General features: G+C 40.1%; 1 protein-coding gene across 2 annotated transcripts in view; it reads left to right on the top strand.

The window, feature by feature from the left end:
• Positions 1-10,412: 10,412 nt before the first annotated feature.
• The window catches only part of LOC118700776 (cadherin-7), an 88,547-nt gene continuing 81,521 nt past the window's right edge, over positions 10,413-17,438 (top strand). Inside the window, exons 1-2 of one of the 2 annotated variants that reach the window (XM_036405366.1) lie at positions 10,413-10,430; positions 10,882-11,213. The gene's annotated coding sequence lies outside the window, so the exon portion shown is untranslated. Of the gene's footprint in view, positions 10,431-10,691; positions 11,214-17,438 lie in introns of those variants that run through there. The other variant, XM_054514864.1, reaches the window with a different exon arrangement.

The following is a 17,438-nucleotide window of genomic DNA, read 5'->3' as shown; positions in this document are numbered from 1 at the left end:
ACAAGAAGAAACTGTGTTGAAGCCCAAATGAGAATTTGCTTCTATCAAACACGAATCTAGTCCATTTCTATACCCTGGTGCCTATCTTATAAAAGCCAGTATCACATCAGACTGACAACTGGCAAATGCCCATACCCTTTCTACTGCTCTCCACAGCAGTGCTTGACACTGTCAGTCATACATTCCTGCTCACATGCTGTATAAATCTGGCAAGTGTAGGCAGAAGCATGCTGAAGTGACTCTGATCTTTCTTGTCAGATTAATCCCAGAAGGCTCCATTTCCATCTCCAGAACTTGGCACAGAAGACCTTGGTAAGGTTCAATTCCTTTCCCATTCTCATTTGATATCTGTATGTCAGGAAACTCTGACTTGGCAGAGGCTTGGAAAAAGACCAGAAGAAAAAACCAGAAGAGCATATACTCAACTAGAAGAATGAGATCAAATCCAGACAATAAAACAGCAGTTATACCCAAATACCTTTTACATTATGCTTCCCAAAGAAAGAATCTTTGGAAAGTTTCTAAAGGAAACTGGAAGTATAAGTTTAATTTGTTTGCTCCTGCCCTCTCTTCCCTACTCTTTGTTCTGCACAGTTACATATGGATTCATGCTGTGAAGCTGATCAGGGAAGCAATACATGTTAAACAAAATTAATTGAAAAATTCTTTTTTTATAGCTTGATTTAACTTGAATAATTGAGCTGATCTATTTTGTAGACTTACTCTCTGTTCAGCTGGGGTGACATCACATGTGTGAATGCCAGCACCGGGGGTAGGAAGGAATGAGAAGAGGAATGTCTCAGCTGGCTTTGTTGTCAGTGGCAGTGAAACACACAATTCCACCCCTTGCCTAGCTGAAAACCACATATTACAGTTGGGAATGAGTTTTCAGATGCAGCTATTTAAAGCTCATACACTCATTATATGCAATGCCTCAAAGAAAAGAAAATTTTAAGAAGTGGTATGAAGATTTCATTATATATATATTTGCGTACTTAATGTTTTTAAGGAGAATAAAAGAAGTGAATTTTCTGTTGAAGATACAACTCCTCCTGATCTTCTTTCAAAACTTTTCTTTGAACATGCAGCACTCTTTTTTTTCAATTTTTCTATGAGATAACAGTGGCAAGTAATAGGATGAAATTCTAATAAAGGAAGATTGAGATGTATCTCAGTTTTTAGTCCATAAGTCAAGTAGTTAAAAGATATTTTAAATTTCATTTTGTTTTTGTGCAGTCCTCTATCACAGATTCTAGTATACTATTTGGACACTTTTCTACATCTCAATTTTTTTGAGTTAGAAGGCAGGGATTTTGCATATATTTTCCCTTAAATTCTGTTTCTATATCTGCTAATTAAGTAAATAGTAAGATCTTTCTTCTTCAGCTTACTAAGCTACCTCTTGGATAACTCTACTTCAAAGGCTGTATGCTATACCCAGCCATTCCATCTAAATGCAGAGCCAGACTAAACGCTGTAATTCTTAATTTCCCCTGATCTTAAATCCACAGTTTTATGAATTAACATTAGCAGTCATTTTTTTTGACCAGTCTGGTAAAATTACCTATCTGTAGAGATTTTGCTTTCCTTTCAGAGGCATCAAAGCATGCTTCCTTTTGAAGTGATAAGTGCTTGATGTTGTGCCTTAATGCAGTACTGAATTGTTTTGCTTGGCTTCAGACTCGAAAAGCTGCTGGCCTGATCCTTCACACAGCAGAAAATATTGTGATCTCATAGCTGGGACTGAAGCAAGTAATGCAGGAGCTTGCCTGCACAAGGGAGAGGGAGAGGGTTTTGCCTTCACTTTTTCCTGCTAGTGCCTATTCTGTGCTATTATCTCCTTTCATAGATGGGAAAGAATTTTAAAAGAGGTAAATACCAAATCTTTTTTTTTTTTGCTCTGTTTTATTTTTTTCTTTTTTCCCCCTTTTGATAACAGCAATGTAGCCCCTTCCAGTCACTGAAACAGGTTTATAATTTTGGTACTAAATAGTGCTGTCTATTATTCTTCTCTTTAAACTAATCACAGAAATAGTTTAGAGAACTTGCATTTAAAGTTTCAAACAATATTGTGAGGGGGGATGATGGTGCAACTGATCTTGAATCCCACTTACGTCAAGAATATTCTGCCAGGGGTTAAACAGCAAGTCATTCCCAAGCCCGAACTGCCAGTATTACCATTTTAAATGTTCCCCAATTAAATAATTAGGTGTAACTTAATAAATGTTTGAACACCACTTTGTTCCCTCTTCTTTCAGTCCAGCTGTCTTGTAGTTTATGTCACTATGGCCCACTTTTCAGCAAGAGCATGTCTTAATATTGACTGTATCAAATTAATCCTACGGTTTATTGTGGGCAGCCCCAGTTGGTCCTGTTCTAAGGCTTTCCCTCCCTTTCTGGTGAAAAACACTTGTACTGTGGCCCTGCTGGTGGCCTGAATCACCTCAATTTGTTCTAGCAATCAGAGGCAGCTGCTCCCAGTGAAAGGAGTGTGGACCACTGAACAGAGCATTAAGACTGACCTCAGGCTGAATGCAAAAGGCTCAGCCTTTTCGGCGAGGCCAGTCGAGCATGTGCAAACAGATTTGCTGAAGAACAAAATGGTCCAGTGATTTAATGCAAGTTTTCTTCTCCCTTTCTCTCTTTTTCCCTTTCAGAAATGAGACAGGATAGAGGATAGCCTGGGTGCAATCTTAGCAACATCTGTTGCCTTTCACTAGGGTCTTGGCCAAGGCCAATAGCTATTCAAAGAGCTACTGACACTTTACTGAAAGAGAAGAAAGGCTTAAATGGAGAAGTGTTTGGACATGTTTCCCAACACATACAGTTGGGTCTTTTTGTGGGTCAGAATGCTTTTGGAGAAATACTTCTCCATTCCCTCCCCCACTCCTCCCTTTTTGGGTGAAAATGTCAGAAAACAAATCTTCAGCAAATTATAGAGCTCAGTGGGCCTACAACACTGAAGAACAGTTAAATTTTCTTTTCTTTGCTTTTATTGTCTGAACTAAATGGTGTTTGATGACCAAAATCTTAACCACAGTTAATAGAAGTCTGAAGGAATTTATGCTTAAGATTGCTTCACATCTGTTACTTTCTAATTTCCACATCAATTTATCTTTTAAAGTAACTAGTAATAGCAGTGGAGCAACTGCAGCATTTTAGCTCTATTGAGATGACTGATATTGTATGAAGAGATATTTTACACAAAGTTATTTCTTATGTTTGTTTTCCTGTGTGCTCTCCCCCCCTCCCTCCTAAACATTAATTCCATCCAGCACTTAGGAAGAGGCAGGTACCTGTTTCTCTCTCCCTTTTTCCTCACATAGCTTTTCACAGGCAATTTTGCTCTGTCCATCCATGACATGCCTTCATAAAAATGACAGATGAAGCAGCTGAGTAACTGGTGGGTATATTATCCTCCTGCAGGCATCTGCTGCTCAAAAGGCACCTATTCTTTTGTTTGCCTTGAGACAGAGGATGTAGATTGCATCCCATACATGAAGTCATTCTTATCAGTCTTCCCCTATTTTGAGGATAATCACAGTAAATTAAATAAAAGCTACTCAGAGGAAGTCTAGTAGAGTTATTCAATTGCATATATTTGCAATGAAGCTTGATGTAAGTACATGTCTGTAGACACAAAGGATATTGCTAGAATCCTCAAGGAGAAATACTGGGGAGTTTCCAGTTTTACTGAATTTTGTTTTAATCAGGCCATGCTCATTAAATTCAAAGCAAGAGGAATATCTGTGGATGAGCACAAGCTTCATGACATGGGATGTCTTAGAGTAGCTTACTCATGTGTATTATACTCATGTGCATAGTAAATTATCAGTATCTATCTGTATGGTAGTACTTCACACTGAGATAAAGGTGCCTGTGCTCTGTTTCCCTTGACTGACCTAAAAAACTCCTTGTCCCAGAAAGTTCCCAACAGAAATATATATGAGAAACTTCAGTGACTCAGAGGAAAACAAAAGCAGTACTTTTGAAAAAGCAAGGCTTGCAGGGCTGGGAACACCAAGGTCAGTGTTGCTGAATGACTAGGCACAGCATCCCAGTGACCAGCACTGATGTCTCCAAAGGGCAGATTGGAGGAAAAATGATAAGAGAGGGAAGGGGATTGAATGAATTACTTGTGGTGCTAGGGCATTACTAACCTGCTAAGTGTGGGAGGAAGCAAGTTCCAGAGAATTGCTATTTTCTTTCATTTGCCCTTGGCAGTTTTTTTCCCCTTACACATATAGCCGTGGGAAGAAGTAGAAGGAAATAAGGATTGATCAGGCTCTGGTTTTGTTCTTGCAGCACAACCATTGGTGTAATGCTTTGGGACTTGCATCTTCATCTCCGCCATTTGGGACTTGTAAAGATTTCCACCACTTTCTGCAGGAGTGGCACAAAATGTTGTGCTTCATATTCTGAGCTAGTTTTCAAACCAACAATAACTTATGTTTTTCATAAAACTTATTTTTGTCTCATTGACTAAACAATGTTTTCCCACCAATTTTAATGAATACAGAATCTATCCCAAGGAAAGGTAGAAGCTGGATAGGATTAAAGGATTTATAAGGTTTTTAACATTTTAAGTATAAAAGTAATGTCTAAGTTGTCATTCCTAAGGAATAAAAAATTTGATGGATACATTAGCTGGGTGGAAAATTGACATATGAAATTATGTCTCCTTCAGCACTCACACCAAGTAATTTTGAGAGTGGGCAGTTCAGGATGATGAAGATAGTGACATTTTTTTCTTTAACTCACTTAGAAGACATTTCCATCTGCTTCCTATACAACTGCTTACATGCTTCTTTCTACATAAATATTCAGGTATAGGAGATTAGCATTTTGTTTAACATCCAGACTTGAAAAGTTGGATTGCTTGAAGAGGAAAAGGAAGGGTCATCAGCATGCTCCTTGCTTTTAGTGTTTCTTGTGCTTATAATACTCTACATTTTGAAAATGTGTTTTGGGGTTGTTAGGGACTTTCTGCCTTTTTTTTTGTCTCCAGTTTTGGGAGGGTTTTTCTGAAAGAGAGAGTGCTTGTCCAATTTTTGCTGTGGTCAGGGGAAAAACCTACAAATAATAATAAAAAAGTTGCTTACTAAGCTGAAGTTTTCACACAGGGAAGGTTATGAGCATCTTGAATACCAGTTATGATGCAGAAGAATACATAATTCAGGCCATTTATTCAGAAAAGACTTCTAAAATTGCAGCTGTAATCGCTCATTTTGTTTGTGCAAGTTTTCAAGCTTGTCTTGACAAATCACACTGGAATACTGAAACCTGGTTTGGGTTTAGAGGTCAGTGGAGGAATTATTCACATGAATTTTGTATAGTTAATGTAGAGTATAGGGTTTGACCTGAAGATAGACATCCTTCTACGTATGGGAAGTTACTGGTTTAATTGTGTATATATTGGCATTTTTCACAAGTAACATAGCTGCATATTTTCTGATGGATGCTACACAGTAGCAATCTCCCTGAAGCATGCAAAACTCCCTGAAGTCAATTGGACTCGCTATGTAAAGCTTTTCATAGAATCAGACAAATTGTGATTCTCCATCACAATTCATCTGAAAAAAATTACATCAGTTGCACCACAGTATGAATGCCTGGCAGAATTTACCTTAATATACAGCAGAAATGCATCTAACCTATTTTTTTCAGCATACATCAAAAAAAAAAGAGAGGAATGCTGATTCTAAGCAGTGATGCTTCTTCTCCACCAGCAGGATCTTTTCGTCATGACACATCAATCTGAGACTCATGTTCTTTTTTGAACACAATTTGAATGATTTTTGTCATCAAGAGATGCTTGTAAAAGCAGTTACATGACACCTGATAGAAAGTTGCTGTTTAACTTAGCAGCATTTCAATGTTAGTGCAAGTCCAAGGGCACAAAAGTAGTTGGCATTTTGCATGCTCTTCTCCATCTAGACAATCCAGAAACTGGATTCTCTTCTGCTCTTCCCCTGACTGAATTTTTGATCATTTTTTGTTTGGACAACATTCTTGAACGAATCAGAATAAAGTAGTTTTTTAATGATTCTGCCTCTCATCTCATCTCATTTCCTATCTCTTATTCTTAGCCCCCCCTTTTTTATTTAATTCTAATATTTTAAAATAACATTCATCCTTTTATTATTAGCACCTTTCATTGTCTGCTGCTGATTTCTTTTTTATTCCTTTATTGGTAATCCATACATCTTGCAGAGGACTCACTGCACCACACTGCCAGCTTTGTCACTCTGTATTGTATCTCAGTGCTGGCCAGCTTGGTACATCCACTTATAATATGATGAATAGCATCTGGAACCTGGCCACACAGCCTCCATTCTGGTCTTAGTGCTCTTTTAAGCCATCTATCCTTGCTTGTACAAATAGCCCATTCCTGTGCGGCCATAATGAAATTCTCCATTTCTCTTTTCAGTCTTCTGACAGCCTAGCTGCCATTTGCCATCATCCTGTGACATTTTCAAATTTTTTGCCATGTTTTTGTTTTTTAATTGGTTTATTCTTGTACTGTTCTTACTGGTGTGTGACTAATAAATTACCCTCAATAGTAGAATCTTCTAATTTTGCAGCTTCCTTATGATTAAACAAACTTAGATTAGAGTTTTTTAACTTTACAAGTTCCCTTCCTACAACTCCCTTTGTTGTATTCTCTGTTATTCCTGACAACATCAACTCCATTTTTAATTGCATTCACTTTTATTACCTCAGGCAACTTTGACTTCTTATTACTTGTACAGTTACATTGCCTTAGATTACTAGATTTACTTTTGAAGAATACCACCCTTGCAAATATATCAGTTACTCAGATTTGCCAGTATATGTGGACCAAAAACGTCATCAAAAGACTGTGGAAACTCAAGGGAGGATAGAGAGGTGCCAAAGAGGGACAGATGGAGACATGACAGTAATGTTTAATTGATAAGGTAACACTTCCTAAGCAGAATGGGTGGTTGTGGATACCCAAAGTGACCTCATAAATTCACCAATCGAATCACCACTACTAATTACTATAATTTAGTTCATATTATTATGTCACTTTGACTGACACATCTTAAGAGGATATTCTGCAAAATATATTCTAAAGAACAGGTAGTTGAACTTGCTATTGTTAGGCATGTCCCCTGTGGTTCTACATTGGGTTGAAAACACTCTTAGAATATAGACAACATTGTAATTGTCTCAAAAATGTCAAACTTTAAATAGGAAAATAAACCTGTGAGGACACAGAAAGACAGAGACATCCTTCTGTTAAATATCTTGTCAAAGGCTGTGAGTGTCTTCAATTTCAATAGGCTTTGTTTTTTTGCCTTCTGCTATTTATAGAAAAAGATACTAATCTGCAAACTCTCCTGCTTGCTTTATGAAAGACCAATATCCACATAAATTTTTAAGAAAAAGAAAAGTTAACATTTTGCATCTTAGCGTACTACATTTTCATATTGATGGAACTCTACAAGCTATTGCTAAGTGCATAATGGAACTTGCTTCTTCCCACACAGTGAATTACCAGGACCCAGGTAGCAGTTACCTGACACTGCTCTTTTTCAGAATGTGTATAATGAGTGTACAGATAGAAATGTTAATATAGAGAGACAGTCAGAGGCTCAGGGGACTGAATACAACCACTAAACAAATTTGTTTTGCGTTTCTGGTCCACATCCTCCATAAGCAGAGGCCACCAAAGCTCTCACTGTCTAAGAAGTATTTAAGAGCATGCTTCAGGACATGCGGTTTCAGGTTTCGTGGTCCTAAATCTGCCTATGGATCCACTCCACAAAACAGCAACGTGACTTGTAATGCCAAGAGGCATGATAGCTCTAGAAGTGAAAAGATGGGAAAGGTGCCAGTATCAATGTGTTTTGATGCCTGCAGTTACTCTTTACAGCACCTACCTAAGACACAGTCTCGCATGGTCCAAGGTTTGTTCTGTAGACTTTCCTCTGGAAGTGCTACACATATATGTCTCAGGATGGGTAAACACACTATGCAACATATTAGAAAGAAATGCAACAGTGCTGTAGGTGTGGATTCCTGCCAAAATGATCCATTCAATGCTTTGGAATGGACTGAGTCATTGGCAAAAACCCACAATCAAGACAGTCAAGAACAAAATGTATTAAAAAATATACATTTGCTTATGTTACTAAAAATGGTAGATTGCCAAAAGTGACTAAGAATAATTACTTCTTTATATTTTATTCTGCCTGTGCAATGAAATTAAATTGGTCTGCTTAGTCACATATTTTGCTTGGAGTCACTGTTTTACTCCCATGAAAGTCAAAGGGTTTCATACATTTTATTTTGATATGACAACATAAGCATTTAGAAAAATAATAAGACAAAAATATCTATCCTATTTTCAACAGTGTAAAAATAAGTTCAGATGTTTTCACTAACACACAGTTTAATGAAAGGTTTTGCTTGACGGACTAGATTTTTGGAACATAAAGCACATCCTTGAGAGGTCTGTTAGGAAGAAAGTCATGAAATACTCTGTGAAGCTACACATGAAAGCTTTTTAATTGGGTGATAATTGACTATTCTATTTTTCCATTAGTAATATCTGGATCAGAATCAAAATTAATAAGAAAGAGTCCTTCCTTTATAATGATTTTAAGTGACTGTAAAACTACTTAGTCCCTATTTTGAACCTGAAGAGCAAAAAAAAAGTTTGAGGATATTTGCTGAAGTTTATGAAGATCAGGACCTCTTGTAGATTCTTTTTTTATGCCATCCTATTTGCAAACAAAGATTTTTTTTCTCTGTTTTTAACTGTTCTGTTTTCATCATTGAACTCATAGCTACTGAATTAAGTGGTAAAAAGATAAATTTTCATGATTGCATCTCTGAATGAATTTGAAAGAAGATAAAGCAGAGGTATTTATGATATTTCATGATAGAAAAAAGATAATCTGTCCTTGAACCTTGTCCTCTAAGGATCAGTGCAGAGAGTCTTATTTTGATTAACTTGTAAAAGATGAATTACGGATTGGGGGAAGAAGAACAAAGGAAAGGCGAATCCTTAATTACAGTCTTAAGCAACTGTGTGCAATCATGTTTCAGGATTTTCTTGCCTGAATACATCTTATTAAGTTGGAACCATGCACTCAGACACTCCACAACTTGGAGAATGTAGATTGCTTCTAGTTGCTCTCTTTAAACCACTTCTTCAGTTCACAAATGCCATGTTGAATTGCCTCCCTCTGATTAGAAGGGTGACATTGGAAATCACATCTGAAAGTGAAGCTTAAAGACAAGAAATAGCAGTTACATATTACATTTATTAAAAGAGTTATGCATGCTGTAATTGTGTATTCAAAGACTATAAACTAATTCAGAAATTAGAATTATTTTTAAAAAATCTTTGTGATCCAAACCAATTGTTTTGTTGCTGCTTTTTTCTTATTGAAGTGACTTTATCCGCACATTATTTTATTAGTGTTAACAGCACACTTCATAGCATAATGTATAGTAGGAATGAAAAGTAATTATATATTCACGTGATTAGCTTGTTTATATCATGTTGAAAATGCTTTTCTGGTAAAATGCTTTTCTGGTAAATATAAACCAAAAGTCATTGGCCAAGGTGCATCTCTTACAGCTGCCCTTGGTACAGTCCATTGTTCTAAAAACAGTATATGTTAAAAATATTTTTGTCCGTGAAAAATGTCAGTTCAGCAGCTCTGCCAACATTTGGAACCTCTGCATTTTTTTTTTTTCCTAGGAGGCGTGCTGACTCCTGGCTGATCACGTTTCAGTTGTAGATCTGTTTCGTTCTGCAGACCCAAACGGCTTCAGCAGTGCTGGAAGGAGGCAGAAAGTTTGTGCTGCCGCTTTCCCAGCCGGACCGCGTCCGAACAAAGCAGGTACTCATTTCCCAGAGCGGCTGCCCCGAGCAGCTCCGGGGTTGCGGGGCTCCGCGTGGGCGCTGCCGGGCACCAGCCCCAGCGTGACACCGAGCCTTCTCCTGCTGCCGGTGCGCACACTCCGCTCTCTCCACCCTTTATTCTGGGAAAGCACCCGGTTCAGTTATTCAACGTATTTTTTTTTACTTTTTTTAATCCTCTTCTCCCTGCTCACCGCCACCCCGGGTATAAACAGCAGCCAGGGAGGCGTGACAGCAGCTCTAGGGAGACAGAGGGCAGCAGGGCTGCGAGGTTTTAAGTGCCCCGAGCAGATCGGTGGTGGCTCCGTGCTCTGCCCGGGGACCAGGAGAGGGACGGGGACCCCGGCGCGGCCCCGCGGCTGCCCCACGCCGGGCAGGAGGACGGGCCGGGGCAGGGAGCGTGGGTTTCACAAGCGGCAGACTGAAAGGGCAAAGGCTTAAAGCAGGGACTCCGCAAGTTCGGTTTAGTTTTGCGACTTTGTCTTCACGCCTCGAAAGCTCAGTCGAAGCTTGTAGGACAAATTGCGTGGTGGGTTGTGGAGGGGGGGGGGAGAAGTAAAAAAAAAAAAAAAAAAAAAAAAAAAATCTTGAAGTCTCTCCCTCAACTCCCTGTTTCAAATGCAAATAGGGAGAGAGATTGGTTCCCGCCCCACCCCCTAGCCCGGCTCCTGATTTTTATCCAAAGGACTCCATCTGTATATCCTGTCAAGGAGGAGGAGGAGGAGAAGAGGCGGGGGTTGGGGGGGTAGTGGGGCCGGGCAGGCTGCTTGCTCCCTGGATCCCGCTTCAATAGCCACCGCTGGGTCTTCGGGAGGTACAAAGAGTCCCTGTGCCGCCTCCGCGCGCCCTCGGACGGAGCTGGCAGCCGGCTCCAGCCACCGAGCCGTGATATCCCCTGCCCAGAGCAGCATCCCCACCTCCTCTGATTTCTCCCTCCCTCCCCGCTCCTTCCCTCCCTCTTCTTCCTCCTCCTCCCGCAGCCACGATCCGCACCCAGTCGAAGCTGGGCTTGGCACCGGCACCCACTTCTCCCATCGTGTGCCCAGCGGCTGCCTGTGCAGTGCCGCGCTGTGCCGTGGAGGAGGAGGAGGAGCGGAGCAGCGGCAGCGGCAGCGCTCCCATTCCCGTCTCCGCGGGTGCGGGCGAGTGCGCGGGCGGGCGCGCAGCCCCCATGCTCGGTGGGCGCCCCGCCGCCCGCCGCCCGCCCCCCCGTTCTTGGGAGCATCCCGCCAGCACTTCGCCGCGGAGGCACCGCCAGCCCTTGGAATTAAAATACTCACCACGCTGGGCAGCCGAGGGAAAGGGGGAGCAGGTAAGTGTCGGCTGCACCTGTGCCTTTCCTTGCCTCCCTTCCCCTTTCCGTTCCCCTCCCGTGTAGGCAGAGGGCGGTCGGAGCAGTTGCAGGAAAGGACTGTGCGCTGTTCCTCCGCACCCGCTCGCCCCGGAGCGGCTCCTGCCCGGAGCGGAGCCGCGGCTCTGCGGAGCCGCCGGGGGCGGCGCGGCCACGGCCGTAAGTTTGGCGTTCCCGGGGCTGGGGGCGGCCGGGACCGGCCGCGGGAGCGCCCAGAACCAGGTGTGGTGGGCAAACCGTGGAAAGTGAGAGCACTGGGACTGTAGGTGCGTGTGCACCTTCTGAGAAATAAGAGAACAATAGCATCACTCTTGACTCTTTGGAGAAGTCTCACAGACAAGCGGGGACGTGGGATGGGGGAAGGGAGGACCACAGACTTCTGCAAAATATAGGCAACCCTAAGTCCTGACTGTCTCAGTCCTTTCTGCCAAGCCAAAGCGGGTGTCTTGCTTGGGCTCCAAGTCTGGCAGTGATGCTACAGTGCAAAATATTATAGAGACAATGAAATTTCCTGAGTTATTTCCCAGAGCTTTTGTCCTTCTATGTCAAAGATGTTCTAGAGTTTGCAAATGTTGAAATTATGGGAGCTGTTTCTTTGATTAGTATTCAGCTGGTAAGGCTAGCTCTGCAGTGCTTGGCTGATGCTGACCCTTCCCCCTCCGCCCTGTCCCCCAATCCATCCACATATCCACACACGGACATGTCCTGCTCTCCTACAATAGGCTGTGTACACCAGTAGCAAGAGGTTTGTCATCTGGATCCTCAGACTTCTAGTTGCTAATGGAGGCAAAAAATAACCCTTTTTGAGATATGGTTTAGCCTTTATACTGCTTTCAAAAGGTGAAGTAGTTCAGGTGAGCCAAGATTCTACAAACGGTGCCTTCCCTGGGATGTGGGAAAGGCTAGGAGATGGATAATTGTTATGTGCTCTGGTTCTGGGAACTGAAATGCTGATACTTTAATCTTTTCCCCTTGCAAGGATAAAACCTTATGTTCTGATAGATAACTTGCTCAAGTCAAACCAGAGACTTGAAAGGGCAGAGTATACTTCATAGTCTCTCTAACAAGACATACTGACTTGCAATTTTTCAGCTAAAACATAGGTGTTTGTGCAGCTTTGCAGAAAATAAATTGCTTTTCCAGGACAAATAAATAAATGCATAAAAGAGCCAAACTCTTGAGCATGCCTGTTTCTGAAGCAGTCTCTCCTTGGCGTTGATGCGTGACTTTACTTCTCTATCTTTATTATATCTACTAATTGTTTCTGTGTTGCATTATTTGAGTTTGCAGGGAATTGTTACTGGTGAAAGCTATGTACTTTGTTTCTGAGAAAGGTGGGTCTACACAACCCCAGGTGCAGAGCTGTTCAGATGGGCAGCAGCATGAAAGTTGCATAACTAAATTAAGTTTGCTTACCCTGTAGCTTCTGAAGGTACAACAGGTCAAGAGATAAAGATCAGCTATAAAGTGATGCTGATTTTATTCTCAGCAGTATTGTATCAGTTTTAACAATGCAAAAGCGAAGTGAGGATATTTGGGAATGGTACGATTGTGCCTCATTAGATCTAGTTCAGTGCAACGGGTGTGTTACCACCTTTGGAGAAAAAAAAGAACACAAAACCCACTTAACAAACCCAAAAGAACTATCCAGGGACCAAATGTGCTATTATTTTTAAGTCTTTTTACACAATTTTATAGCTTTTCAGTCTGCAACTACCAGGGGATCTAATCTAGACATCTAGACACACATTTATTTTAGGGTCATGAAGAAAGGCTAAGTAAAATTCAAAAAACAATTGCAGTAAAATCCACAGTAAGGGAGGGCCTAGCTCTGACAGCTTTTAATATTAAGTATGTGCAATATCTAGGGTTTGAGTACTCAATAAAGGTTTAAAACTACCAGGAATATTAGAAATATATCAAAGGTAATAATCTGAGTTACCACTGCATGTTAGAAATGTGTGTCAGTTAATGTGAGTGAAAATACAAACATCAGTAATATAGCTGATTTTCTTGCAAAAAGCCATTAAAGATTACAATTTTAATCAAGAAACATTTCACCCTTATAATGGGAGACTTTACTGTAATTAAAGGCTGATGTGGGTCATTAGAATAGTGTTAAAAGTCAGATGACAGCCTCACAACTCTCCTAAGTCTACTTTCATTGATTTAAATAGCAAGGCACTATTGATTATTTGCTATTGATTTAGTAGCAAAATATTCTTATGTTTTCATGTAAGAGTGTAATTGTAAAGCATTTGTACAGCACAAGATTAACTGTGAATTTTCTGATGAGAAGAATGGATATAATATCCACATAGATTTTCGCCTGTCCTTTTCATGTATGACTGTGTGTACGGACACGTTCCCACATTTTTCTGTGTTTCTTCAGCAGTCAGAGACTTGACTGAAGAAAATCATTACTAATCCAAGACCTTATATTGTTCTATTCCAACTTAAATTCCTACTTTGCTATAAACCTGGCTAAGCCTTTTCTCAAAGGGATTCAACTCACAAATTGACTCCCATGTGTGATGAAAATAGAAAATATTTCAAACTTCAACTGGTTTACAGATGAAGATACTGCTTGGGAGTCAGTCCTAGTGATGTCTAGTAAGTTTTTGTGAGTGTTTTCAGTCTATTGACTTCAGTATCTGATGTGTTCAGCGGTTCTTCAATGAAGGCCTTTCTTGAGCCATTCCTTTTCCTTTAGTTTATCGCACACATTTTTTTTTCATGTACGCTTTCATGCTACTACTGGGTATTGTTTTCTCATGGCTATAAAAATCATTAAATTCTATCTGAGGAAGGGTGCATAAAATAGATGGTTACTTCAGTTCTTCCTGTCAAACCAGGCTTAACTCTAAGCAGTAATGCAGGAGTGCCTCCTCTGGGAATTCAGCAGTTCTGCAAGAAAGTCATCCCTAGGTATTATGTGACGTTCTTCAGCTGAAATGAGGCTGCAAAAATTGAGCTTGTGGAAATTTAAATATTTGCCTTGATTGGTCCCAGATCCACAAATACTGCTGGTGCTTCTTTTCAATAACTGATCAAATTAGCATAATCCTTCCCAGCACCATAGATCTTTCAAATGCAAGGTGAAAAACCAATAAAACCCTTTCACATGGAGAAAATTATATAAGAAAAAAAGATCTTTCTTCTGCTAATTTTGCATGGGGAAGAAAACAAACTTACCAAGAACCCAAATAATTTAGCACTCTAGACACGTGCAATCTTATGATCAACTGCAGAGCAGTGTAAAAGACCAAAAGCTGTTGCCTGGTTTTATTTATGATATTTTTTAAAGCCATATAATTTACTGCAGTGTTCCTCGTGTTTTTCTATCGTCTCATCGGGTCCTTTCACCTGAGTCAGAGGGTATTGGAGCCAGTTTAGTGTAACAGTGCCATATGTTTGGGGCAGTGATAGTTTTTTGCTTGATAACCAGAGGCAGACTGCAGGATGTGCACTACATTTACAGATCTCCCATGTGAATATTTAGGCCAGTTAGCGGCAGGAGGTTGTGGTCTGTAGTTGTAATGTCATCTGGCACAGGGAGTTAATAGGTTTCATCAGACTGCCTTGACTTGCAGAGCTTCATTTCATCACAGGGTCCCCACCTCGCTTGCTCCAAGGCACCCTCCTTTTCTTTTTTTCTTTCTCTGAAAAAAGTCATAACCAGACATTGCAATTTACACCATAATTAGACATGTTATCTTCTCAAAACCTTTTTGTCTCAAGGATCACATTCCTGTTCATGTGCCTGTGGAGGAGTCTCCTGTAATATTTAGGATGTGTGACATGGAGGAGCTGCAGACTTGTAACAAAGGGGAATTTTCTCTGCCACTAACTGTAACACTCTGTCCAATGGACATTGTAAAATTGAATGTCAACACATAAATATTTCAGTGAGGGCAGTCCAGCTGTCAGGGGGCTCACCTGCTGGTTCTACTTTGCTTAAGGGATCATGGTTCAAGATCCAGTGGCAACAGTCACCCTTGGAATTATTTCAACACCCTGGCTCTGATTTTACTGTATGACTAAAGTAGAGAAAAAACAAAAAACCCCATGGGTTAACTATGCATTGTTGACCACACTAATGCAAGATTTATTAGCAGGTGGTGGCTGCTTAGTCAGTGAGGTCCATATTTTGGACCTTAGTAAAGTTTGCAATGGTATCAAAAATTGAAGAAATTTGATGAAAGGACAATAATGGGGCAGGGGGGAGGACGAGGGAAGAAAAGGAAATAAAATAGGACTGGTAAACTCTTCAGTTACAACTCCAATGCATTGCTGACAGAGATTTCAAACTAGAGTAATGCAATCCAGACTGGTGGAGTTTAGTAATGGAAAAGGGTTTGGATTTCCACTTCTTCCTGAAGCATTTTACACGTTAGAAACACTTGAGGACAAAATATGCTGAAGGACAAAATCCTCAGTTGGGTTGAAGAGGTTGACAGGAAAATGATATGGTTCATAGATTAAGCTGGCACTGTGACACTGGTAGCAATGTGCGAGCAGAAGTCTGCAGGAATTTGCATTTTGGCTGCAAAGGTTAGGTGGTGCAAAGATGATCTCAAGAGCATCAGCAAATTGCCCTACAGGGCTGGGGAAATCTCAGATGTGGGGAAGGAGGGCTTCCATGATGATATCTCTGAGACTGAAAACTTGTCCTTATCTGCTGGTGCTTATTGTGACACACAAACAACGAACGCTAGACTTGCTGAGTTGTTTTAGAAATTATGGAGTGAAGCAAAATATTCAGAGAGATTTTCAGTGGGTGTAAATTACCCTTAATTGCTTGCAGTGAGGGGGACTTTTCCTTTAAGTTGAGGATCTTATTCATGATGTGAATGTTTTCAACAAATCAAGATTGGCCCTTGGAGACAGTGCATAATAGTGTCTTTTTGACATTAGCAGATTGTTTTGGGAATATAGAGTAGTAACATTTTTCAGTTTAACAGTGTATACCAGTAGACTGTGGCTTAAATATAGTTTAATTTTTTACAGCAGATGGGAGAAAATGTAAGGTTTATGATGTATATTGAATGAAAAGGTTATTATGTTTTTTCAAATGTGTATTCTTCAGTCTGAGGTTTTATATATCAGCCAGCTATTTAAGAACATAAACGATTTTTTTGTTTAGATTTTTGGGTTTTGTGGGTTTTTTTGATTCTTACAGCTGTTCACTTGGGCAGCATCTTACTGCTTAGTTGAGACATGCTACCTGCACTGTCCAGATCACATAACATACTCTCCAAATTACACACCAGTTCTATTACTTTGTATTTTTCATATTTGTTATTGCCAGGACTAAATATAAAGCAAATGGGGAAAACAAGCTTGAGGACAAAAACACTTGAGGACACTAGAGCTTAATGCTTTAAATACACTAGCAGAAAATTTTATTTTTAAAGGCCTAAGTCACTTTTAGGTTGGAAAGTGTGAATGAGGAGATATGATTTGGTTTACCCCTATTTGGGGAGGGCAGTAGCATTTGGGAGATCAGAAACAAGATGTAAAGGTACACTTTTATTCTAGGGTACTTATGCTATCAAAAGTGTAAATATTTCTCAGTTTTTTATATTCTGAATCTTGTTTGTGCAGAAAGAGATAGTGTTTCCTAAAAGAGCATCTTTAAACAAAAAGTACAAAGTGGTTGCAGGTCAGTTTTGCCATCACACTCAAGTCAGTAAACACAGATGACAGTGAAGACACTGGAATCAGAGCACTGAATACCCTCTGTCACTGTCAGTTTTAGTTTTATCCACTGCTGCAAGTGCATCCCTGAAATCTCGAGCTGTGACTTAATGAAGAAAAAAACACCAACAGTATCTCTTAGTTTTCAATTTTATGAATGCTGTGACGTTGCTTACGTGGTCTTGTGGACTTGATACTTATATACATCATAGAACAGGTGATATTGAAGTGCTAGTTATGCTTGGACAAAATTAACACAAAAAATCTCTATAAAATTATCTATCATCTATCTATCTATCTATCTATCTATCTATCTATCTATCTATCTATCTATCCATCCATCCATCCATCCATCCATCCATCCATCTCAGTAAGAAAGGTAATGAAATGCAATTTAATAAAGAAGTCTTCCCAAAACGGAAATTATTTTTAAATATAAAGAGACTTCTGCTTTTGGAGATATCAGATATAAAAGGCAGTGTGCTG

The sequence above is a fragment of the Molothrus ater genome, chromosome 1 (genome assembly GCF_012460135.2).
Source record: "Molothrus ater isolate BHLD 08-10-18 breed brown headed cowbird chromosome 1, BPBGC_Mater_1.1, whole genome shotgun sequence".
Lineage (NCBI taxonomy): Eukaryota > Metazoa > Chordata > Aves > Passeriformes > Icteridae > Molothrus > Molothrus ater.
The sequence above is the reverse complement of the archived record's forward strand: the minus strand, read 5'-3'. Positions and strand labels throughout refer to the sequence as shown.